The following is an 11,421-nucleotide window of genomic DNA, read 5'->3' as shown; positions in this document are numbered from 1 at the left end:
TATTTATGTTCTGTTCTGCAATGCAGGATCTATTGCCTAAAATCCAAGGCTTACAAGGAACATCATGCTAAAACAAAGGTTGAATTAAGAAGTAATAAAAGTTGTGTACAAAAGGAATTTATGAAGTTGATTAACAAAAAAAGACATTATAGGTATGTAATTTAGTCTTCTTTTATTGTTATTTTAACAAAGTAGTGTATATGTCATCTTTTGGTTAATGGTTGTTGCAGATAAAAGAATAGACAAAAGAACATAAAATGAAATAAAATATAAACTTCAAATACCACTTTAATTACATTTTAAAATGATTTATTCTATTTATACACTTCAAAAATTTTTAAAGACATTATATTTTCATCATATAGGTTATTAAATATCCCAAAACCACTTGCTATTACAAAAAATATTACATTTAAAAAAGCCCGTGCGTTGCACGGGTAGAAAGACTAGTTATGTGACAATATGATTTCGTGTTGGAGTAGACAAAGTTATGTGCATGAAAAAGAAACTCCATGGTTTAGAACAAGAAAAAGTTAGTTTTTTAAACTTTTATCTCTTTTCTTTTGGCGTAGTGGTAATCCACTTAAAAATGTTGGTTTTGTTGTAGTAGTTGAAGAGTCGTCGTTGAAGTGAGAGCAAGCGTATCGTTTTCCACATTCGTCTTCATTCATGGGTCGTCCATGACCATTTTTTAACCCAAATTCAAGTGTGAGAAAGAAACTCCGTAGTTTGGATATTATCTTCAAATGGTTTGCACGAACGAAAGAAAACTTTGGAGCGAAGTCGAGAAATTTGATTTTCATCGTTGCACGTCGCAGAATCCCCAAATGAAGCAGTTGAAACTGGTCTTGCATTCTTCATCTGGGCTGAACGTAATCATCTTCAATTTTATCGGGCCATTTCAAAGAATAAAGGTTGGTTTTTTGAACACGAATGTGCATTGGCATTCCTCTTTTGTCTTCATCCCATGGTAACCCATAGTGAAATGTTGGTTTTGTTGTAGAAGTTGAAGAGGCTTCGTTGAAGTAAGTGCGTACAGTTTTGCATTCCTCTTTATTCGTGGGTCTTCCTTCATCGATGACCTAGCTAAAGTAGTGAAAGTTCTTCCTTCACTGGTGGCTCTTTTTTTTTTTGTAAACATTGACAATATGAAATATGTGTATTATTCTTCCTATTTTTCCATCTCCAGTAATTGCATTTTTAATCTAAAATATGCATGTTCTTCATGTATATTTTTTGGACAACTATGATGTTAGTCAAATATTTCTTGGTGTGATGGAAAAACGTCAAATTATTCAATGTACAACCTTTGATTATGTTAACCTATCTTTTGGGATGTAATTATATGAAAAATCATTAACAAAATCACGTCAAAATTTGGAAACTCCACTCGGTGCAATAAGTACCTTTTTCGAGTACAATATGTGTGTTCTTCAATTGTAATTAACAGAATGAGAAATATTTTATTTTTTTAGATTGAGTATAGAAATGAGATGTTATTACATATATGTCTCATGTCTTTCCATCTTACTTTAAAATTTTTAAAATATTTTTAATATATTATGTAATCTAATAACTAATATTAATTTTTCTTAGGTCTTTACTTTTTTTAACTTATTTCTAAGATATATTTATCATTTATGCTATGCTTTTATTTGTCATTTATCTAATTGTTAATTTATGTTTTTAGTTAATATTTATATAATTACAATTTTTTCTTGGTATTTATTATAAAAAATAAAATATATATATTATTTTAACATTAAATATTACAGAAGCATCGTTATGGTTTTTATGTTTTGTTAAACAAATATTTATTTGATAGTTAGTACATTAAATAAGTATACACATCTTCCAATAAGATGCTCCCATGAAAGAAAATTTTTATACCAATTAAGCATATATTTTCTTTTTGTTTCTGAAAGTGGAATTGAGTGACTTTAACTTGGAAAAATAAGAAAAATATTGGTTGTGTGATCGCGGGAAAGACGGTAAGATTTGAAGGAAAGATTATGAAAATTGGTGAATGATGTAATAGATGTGATAAATTAAAAAAAAAAGACACTTTAATTGACAAGAAAATAAAATTACGAGTATATAGTTATATATAAAAGTAATTTAAATTAAATTTTAATTAGTGTAAATTATATTATAATATAATGTCAGTTACTATTTAAACCGAAAAACAAAATTGATAAAAATACCATTTTTTGAAATTAAGATGGAATAAAATTTTGGAGATTAGTTTAAAAAAATTTAAGTAATAATTTGACATTATGAAATTATTTTAAATTAATATGTGTTAGTTAAAAATTAATATAAATTAAATGGGAGTAATTTGTTAAATAAATTATATATTGATAACAATAATTTAAATTGAAAATTGTCCATTTGAGAAAAAAAAATCTAAGTACAAGAAATTTTAAAGATTAATTTTGAAAGAAGGTAAAAGAAAAACCTAGTTCACCAAAAAGTAAAAAAAAGTGTAAGAGTGGAAAACTAAAAAAGACAAATATAAAACAGTAATTGAATTCGGAGTGACTCGGCTTTCCACTCAAATCTTATCATTCCAAAAAAGATTACTCTCTCCCCACTTCTCTAAATATATCTTTGCAAATTAGCTCAAATTAATAGATACAAACACAACATTCACCTCCACTTCCATCCTTTACTACAGTAAATTAGAAACAAAGAAAGGCTAAATGAGAGTAAATTTTTGGTTAAAATAATTCGTCGGTCGTCGTATTTGTTCAAAAATCGCAATTAGGTCTCCATATTTTGATTGGTCTCAATTAGGTCCTTATTTATTTAAAAATGTGTAACAATTAAATTCTCTCTATTAGTATCATTTTAAAACGTGTAACAATTTATTTTAAATTGTTATAAAATTGTTTTAAAATTTTACATTTGAATTTATAAAATTGTTATGACAGGCGATGACTTGAAATGTGCCAAAAAAAATAAAAAAATAAAATTTAATAAAATTAAAAGATTAAAAAATTAAAAAAAATCTTAAATTGACATGTGACACATATTTAACGTAGTTAGTGTAATACTAACGAAAATAACCTAATTGTTACACATTCTAAAAAATAGAGACCCAAATAGACCAATCAAAATATAGGGACCTAATTCTTTCTGTTTCATTTGATTTTAATATACGTTGAAGGTTCCAAGTGTTTGTGGAATGTGGCTCCTTGGATTTCTGTCTTTTGCTAATTATAATAGAATATATTTAAAGCTTGAAGTCTTTGATAGGACTTGTAGTATGTTGTGGGGGTATATATGAGATGGTGTGTTGCCTTCTTCATGGTTTACGTGCAGAGTTTTAAGGGAGTGCATATCATACTAGGGTATATTACAAGAAAGGGTGTGTGGGAAAATATTCAGGGTTAGCATATAAATCTGTATTTTTGTTTCACTCAAGTTGTAGTAAGCGTATTCCCGTGGGTTGCAAAGAATGGTTTTCCCTTTTTGTTTGTCATGTGATGTAACCTAGTGTGTTCTCTATTTCGGATACGTGGGGCATGGTTACGTTAATTTTCTTCTCCATAGACATAACATTTATTATTTCTTTTGAGTTTGTAGTTTGTAGTATGGATTGACTTTAAGAATGTGTTTGTGGGATTTGTTTTTGTTAGTTTTTTCTTATGAACAAATGTGGTTATGTTTATTTATGATTATGTGTGGTGCAGTACATGCAATTGTTTATATTCTAATGTTTTGTATGAATGGTGTGCGAGTACCTTGATTCCCAGTACCATGGATATATGTTGATTCAGTTTGTTTACGATATATTTCATGTGTTTGAGTGGTATGTTGGATTTTGTGATTTATAGAAGATATCTACTTTTGTATGTGGCAAGTGTTATGTTGCTTGGGTTCGTATTGTTGGTGGAATTAAGTGTTGTATGAGGTTTTTCACACCTAGAGACCTAGTGAAGACTCTTTCGCTTGTGTGAAGGGAAATGGGTCCTCTTCGCCTGTGTGAAGCAGTGGTAGAGGATTGGTCTAAGTACTGAACTGTCTCACCTGTGTTAAGTAGTGGGGAGAGGGAAGATGTTTCACCTTACTTCCGGCTCGTTGTTGAGTATAGTGTTAGGTATGCGATGCACCGACATTTTTACTCATAAGTCCTTGAGAAATAAGGGAGATTTGTCTATTGCTACGATGGCTGGACTACTTGAACCGTGTGATTCTAGGAAACTAGATGTGTGGTGGGGTAAAAGGTGGTAGAAAATCAAAGCTTGATTATGATTAATGATTCTAAATGAATGTGATAGTCTGTTTGGTTTGGTATGGTTGTTTGGATTTTTGGGGGTGGTGTGTGTTAAAACCAAAGCTTGATTATGATTACTATGTTTAAGTATTTTACTTGGATGAGATTCTAAATATTATTTGTCATGTTTTGTTTTGCTGAAATTCTTTTATATATCATTGTCTATGGTTAGCTTACCCCTATTTGTTTGTGTATTTGTTGTGTGTGCGATGATCGTAAAACGTGTGTATTATATGGGAGCATATGACAATGCAGATGATTTTGGCATTGAGTAGATTAACAAGAGGCTGGGGTGAACTCGGGAGTTCTTATAATTTATTTAGTTGTTTTAAATCAGATATTGAAGACTATGTAATTTTCTTTTCGCAATTGTTATTTTAAATTTTTTTAGACAAATTGACGTTTTGAACTAAGTAATTTAAATGAAATTAAAAGTTTTTTATTAGTACATTTTCAATGATAATCATTTTTTGCCAAACACGTTCATTTTCTAATTATCCGTGACATCTCAAAATTGGGGTGTTACATTTATATAAGCGAAATAATTTTTTACATTAAATTTGTTTGGCCCTTTTATCCCAAAAATTAAAGAACTAGTTCTATATATACCTTTCTATACAATCTCTTATTTTAAGTTATTCTTAAATCTAAACATGATAGTCGGTTAACCATGAGAACATTACAAATCAAAATAAGGAAAATTTAAAAAACCTATAAGAAAATCACAAAGGTATATTTTAGGGGTTTGAGTTAAATCACCTTACCTTAAGAACTCTGATAACGTTGTCGTTGACGCGATCAAATTAATACTACTTATCTATAACAACTTCAATATTGTTAAGAAAGTAGTCAACAAAATAGAAAGGGTAAAGTAACCCTAAGTCGTCTCCCAACAAACACGGAATTGATTTTTAACAAATTAGTTCTTATAAAATCTATATAAAAGAGTTAGTCAAATAAAATAAAAAATATGGGAGGATTAAGATAAACAAGAAAGAAATAGGAAAGATAAAAAGAGATAAAAACAATAGTAAAGAAAATAGATTGATTCCATTGCTTTTTCAAAATAGATTCATCATCGGTTATCTAAATATTATTGCTCAATTAATTATTGTTGTAGATTTACAAATTCGTCAATGTAAAGTCTCAATTAATTTGTTGGCGTTCTCACTTTTAACCAAAGTACAGTCTCAATTAAGAATGAGAACTTTTAGATTATCCACAGTAAATTCAACCAAAGTACAGTCTCAATCAAATTTACTATGCCTAATCATGTCTATTCTTTTATCTCCTCACCAAATAAAAAGCTTAATTAATTAAAGTAAAGTCTCAATTAATTTTAGTTAGAGTAAATACCTTTAATCAAAGTAAAGTCTCAATTATTAGTAAAAATTCATTCAATCACATGAAAGTTTCTAAATAAAATCAAAGTAAAGTCTCAATTAAATTTAAAAACCCTTGAACTCATATGATCAACATGCATATAGATTTAAAATCATTACTTTTTGCATGATTCAAAGATAAAAGACATAGATGAATTAAAACATCAACATTAATAAAAAGACCAAAGAAATTATTTCATTCTAACCTCAGAATCCATAATGAAATTACAATGGAATCAACCCAAGAAGTTTAACAATCCATAAAATGCGAAAGTAAAATAAAAATAGATAGAAAAATAGAGAGAAAAAGGAAACGAAATTAAGCCCCCCTAAGGGTTCCAAAACTCCGAAGTCCCGAGCTTGTCTCTGCTCCCCCTTGGTCTCTTTATATAAGACTTGGACTAGGCTTTTCGGTTGCTAAATCTCTCAAATATCTTTTAAAATAAAAATAAATATTAATATTCAAAGATATTTGGAGAGATACAGACTATTTGACAAATATAGTTGGTAGTCCAATTTTGTAGAGATATCCAAAAATATCAATATTTGCAAATAAACCCCTCTCCTTTGACCACTCTTTGACTTTTTGACCAGATTTGACCAACTTTGACCATTTCAGTGTCCATTGAGAGGATGACACATGGCAGCCTTCTCCTTCTCTCAAAATTAGGGTTTCGTAGATGCTTGTGGTTGTGAATGACAGTTGCCATGCTTCCAGGTGAGTGGTGCATTGCTTTGTGTTGTTGCCGTTGTCAATGGCTGAACTCGCGTCTCTGGTGTGCTGTTTGCATGATGCTTCTCCGCTGTTGCAGGTCTGATCTGGTGTGGACGAACCATGCGAAAACTGCTGTGATGTGTGCATGATGATGGAAGCTCGCAGCAGTGGCAAAGATGGTGGAGAGGCGTTGCTGATCTGTTCATCGCGCATTGCAGCAGTTTTCGTTAACGATGACGGCACAATGGTTGCCGGCGGTGGGCGGTTTCAAGGAGAAGAAGCTAGGGTTAAAGATGATGATGTGGCAGCCTTCTATTAGTTAGGTTTTGTTTGATAGGATAGTGACACATGGCAACAGATGGTTGGACAAATTTGGAACTTGAGGATTGCCACATGGCAGTATCTATATGAATTGAATTTAAGTGACAAAAGGAGTGTAACTTAGTAGAAACAAGGGTGCAAAACAGGTTTTTAAGTGGTCCACTTGAAATAGGAGAGTGTGTAAAATAAAAAATGGGGTGCAGAAGTGATTTTTCCAGAACTTGTTAATTTCAGCCTTATTTAAAGGTGGTTTGTAACTTCAATCAATTTATTTTTCCACCTTTAAATGAGCTTAAAACTTAACTTCAACTGCATCAACAAACGTTAAAATATCCAAAAATAATTTATGCAGCTAAAAATCACTTTTTAAGACATTTTTATCACACAAGCTCAAACAGCTTAATTATCAAAACGGTTAATTAAATCACTCTTTAAGCACACAAATTCAGTTAAATACTCAGAATTAAACATTGAACGAGGGCAAAAATGCGCACTCATCAAACTCTTTGCTAACAATATAGAAAAAAAGAAGACTTTAATTACTCTTTGGTCCTTGTTTATATCCAAAAATGTTAAGTGGGTCCTCTAGAATATTTTAGTCTCGATTTGGTCCTGATTTGTGAAAATTGATGTAACTTGGTCATGATTTTTAAAAATTGATGCAATTTGGTCCTTTCATTACATTTTTGAAAGGGATCAAGGATATTTCATCAAATTTTGACACTAGGGTTATGTTAATTACATTAACAAAACAAATTATCCTTATTAAATACTTCTATTTTAATGAAAAATCATTGACCTGTTTCAAGAAATTTAACAAAAAGGACCAAATTGTATCAATTTTTTACAAATTATAATCAAATTACATCAAATTTTCACAAATCAAAACCAAAGAATTCCTATGATTAAAAAGAAAGATAAAGTAGAAAAGAAATTAGAAGCATTTGAATGAGAATGAAATTACGTTGAATTAAGAATATAGATGGTAGAAAGCAAGAAGAAGAATAAGAAAATGAGAACTTCGTGTTGCTCTCTTGTGTTTTCTAACGGGTGAAAATGAGAGAATCAGAGAAGGAAAGTGTTGTTGTTACATCAAATATGTTTTTGTTTGTATGGCAAGTTTTTAAAAAATGTAAAAGAAAATATTCCTCTCCTTTGCAATTGTATGTTCATAGAATGGAGATAGAAGAATGAGTAATTTGTCCTAAAGATTCTAGATCAGTCCATCTTGTTGCAACAAGGGTTTTAGGAATATGATTCAATTAGTGAACAAGAGCAAGAGTAAGCAAGATTAGGCCATAATGTACTTTTTGAAAATTTGTTTTGCTAATTAGTTCCAAATAAAGTAATTAAGGATAATTAATTCAGACTAGTTTTTAATTTTTTTTAATTTAACATATATACAATCTAACAAAATATTTAAATTACATATTAAAAAGCTTATAGTTATTGATGACCATATATTTAATCTTACTTTTCTTGGATTCTTTATAAGATTAAATCGAATGTTTTAATTTTTATTTTTTTTTGCAATTGGAATTATTTAACCTCAATTGAAATCATTGATTAAAATCAAATTTTCACCCTAAATGTTAGACTACCATTTGTGTGCTATGAGTTTTAATGATAAATAACTTACATGTTTTAACCTATGCATATCTTTTGAATGTTCTAACATGTTTTTTTAAACTAAGGAAAAAAAAGGACATTACATAATCTTTATAATTTGTACAATGATAAACAGTCTAGTGGACTTATCAAACCATTTATATGATTTGAAAGTTTGAATTGCATGGTTTTATTCCAAAAACACGTGTAAGACCCAAGAATAGTTGTAAGTAATGTACTAGATGATTGGAATAATCACTAACACAAAAAAGAGATTTTTAAGTCTTTTATTTTTTGCCTTGTATGTCTGTTTTGGATTAGATGTAGATTCAAGAAACGTAAATTTACCTATGTTATTTTAACGTACGTAAATTTACCTTTGGTGCTAACCAGTGGCAGATCTTGACCATATAAGTTTTGGAGAGGTCAAAATAATATAATCAAAATTTATATATGTTTCAAAAAATTAATAAGAAACTCCTCACCTACACTAGTAATTCTTTGAATCTTAAGAAAATGTTCCTCTAATTCAACAATTGGATCCTTAGTATCATGTTTCAATTGGATCCTTCCATCATTTAAAAAAATGAATTTATTCTTTTATTCTTCATCAATATATCTTTCAAAAAATATTAAGAATACAAAATAATTTATCAAAATCTAATAAAAAATTGAGAGACGTAGATACTAAAAGAAAAATCTATGATAATCAAGTCACAATTAAAAAACAATTATGAGAAAACATAGTACATAGGGATGGGCAAATAAACCTACCCATGTGGGTATTGCCCGAACATCCCATTTTGATGAGGAATCCCATTTTGATGGAGAATTCTCGCATTGACTGAGTATGAGTATGAGAAATATCTGACTTTTCCAATTGGGGATGGTGATGGGGATGGAGATGTACATATGAGAAATGAGACCAGAAAGAATGAATTTGTGTCTAACTTCTTATTTTTCTCCAAAAACAAAAGAAAACATATGAGAGTGAAAGATGTAACATCCTATCTGGATATTACTTATTATAAAGGCCGCATTTATTCAATACATTTTCCTAAAGCGCGGAAAAAAATTAAACTTTATTATAAACGCCAAAATGTAGAAAATATAAATTAAACTCAAGTTTACATCTCCAAATCCAATAACAAATGCAAATTACAAAATATAGTAGTAATAAATTGTAGAAATAAAATCTCCTAGGTGCCCCACTCCGACACTAAGTCTCACCGACACCTCCTACAACATCATAGGCTCCCATGTAACGACTTACATGATTATCGTCAAACACACACGGATAGGGTGAGCTTAACAGAATAAAAAAATGCATTACAATGTACAATACAATAACCATTTAATATCCTAAACACTCCTGATAACCCCAAACAACACACCCAAGTCTTCACCACTTCCTCTAGACGCCTCTTGATCCTACACCTTTTGATGATTACATTGGTCAATACTTTCTGCCACGAGTGTCTACTCGCCCTTCCGACTACATGCCACCACCTATAGTCCACACGTGGAAATTATATTGTTACAGACTACAATCTGCAACACCAAGTGGAGTTTCCCAATACGAACCACAATCCATATTTGTCTCAAGACTTCCAAGCTCGTCGGCTAACACCGAGGAGGGAAATCTCCCGAGACCCATACGTACAAGCCACGATCTTGCACACTCTATTGGATTTCCAAAACCACCAAGCTACAACATCGAGTGGTCACGTGTTACCCCAATACGAACTCCACTCATAACTGGGCCCCAAACAAATCATCGCCTCAAGACCTCCATCCAAAGCCGTGTAGAATCCTTCACGCAATCCAACTCTACACTTGAAACCGCTTGGCGCTTCACACACGTCGCTAGGCGAAAACTAGTTCCAGACCGCTTGGCAGAGGCTACATGTCGCTAGGCGCCACGCGCCTTCTAATGCCTCTTCTAGTCCACTTTCACCTAACAAAAACCACCCTTCCGCCAGGCGCCACGTGATTCCAATGGCCATTGCCACTGTTTTGGGTCTCTATTGCTTGGCTGGTCTTGCGTCGCCAAGTTCCATATCATTAGCGTAAGTTCTACTGGTTTTTTGCATTTTGGACAAGTCCTAAAGGACCTCACACTCAACATTCAATTCATGATATCACATAACCTCGTTCTGGCATACTCATATAATTAAATTACAGACCAACATAATCTCAAGCATCATGGATCCATTATTCAAACTCATTGGTCAAGTAAATCATGTTATTCAAGTTGCTAACCCATACACAACATTGTACCACATCAAAGTTAAGATAACATCACTTTTTCCCTCTTTTAATTCCAATCACCACATCATCATACATATGTCTAATTTAATTACATGCCTATATTTTCTTCTTACACCCTCTGCATAATTACTCAGTATTATGCACAAAATTTCCAACGCGAAGTAGATTTAGATTGCCCATCTGCACCTGATGTGTTGCCTAGCGGCATTTCATGTACCGCGAGGCGGTGCATACAAATTATGGGTTCTTCCAAGATTTTCCTACACCTACGCGAACCTCAAGCCCCAAATCATCATTCCATGTTAAATCATTTCCATGAAAACAACACACCAATCATAACAAAGACCACGTTTATTCATCCCTAATCCCAACATGAACCCTAATTCCCCAATCATGCAAAGACTCATACACGTAAAACAATAAAATAATTAAATTAATAAATAATTAGCATACACAAGACTTGAACCTAAGTCCTCTCACACATTCCAATACTTTCAACCACTTGAGCTAGTACTATTCCTTATTTTCTTTCTCCACATTTATTAACTTAGAGGTTCTCGCCCTTACATTAATTAAATAAATATTTATTTATTTATTTATTTTTCTCGGATCTTACAAAAGATAAATACAATATGTGAGAAACTCAAAAGATAATGAGAGAACATAAAAATATCTTAATTAATTAATTTATTCTTTATTATATTTAATTTTATGTTTTATTATTCATTAACATTAAATATTATATTTTATAAAAAAAATTACCTAATTTAATTTCCATTATTACAATATGTACTACGTATAATGTAAAAAATTTTAAAAAAATGTGGGGGCATGAACCCCTCATC

Source organism: Vigna unguiculata, chromosome 4, assembly GCF_004118075.2.
Source record: "Vigna unguiculata cultivar IT97K-499-35 chromosome 4, ASM411807v1, whole genome shotgun sequence".
Taxonomy (NCBI): domain Eukaryota; kingdom Viridiplantae; phylum Streptophyta; class Magnoliopsida; order Fabales; family Fabaceae; genus Vigna; species Vigna unguiculata.
Note: the sequence above shows the minus strand (reverse complement) of the source record.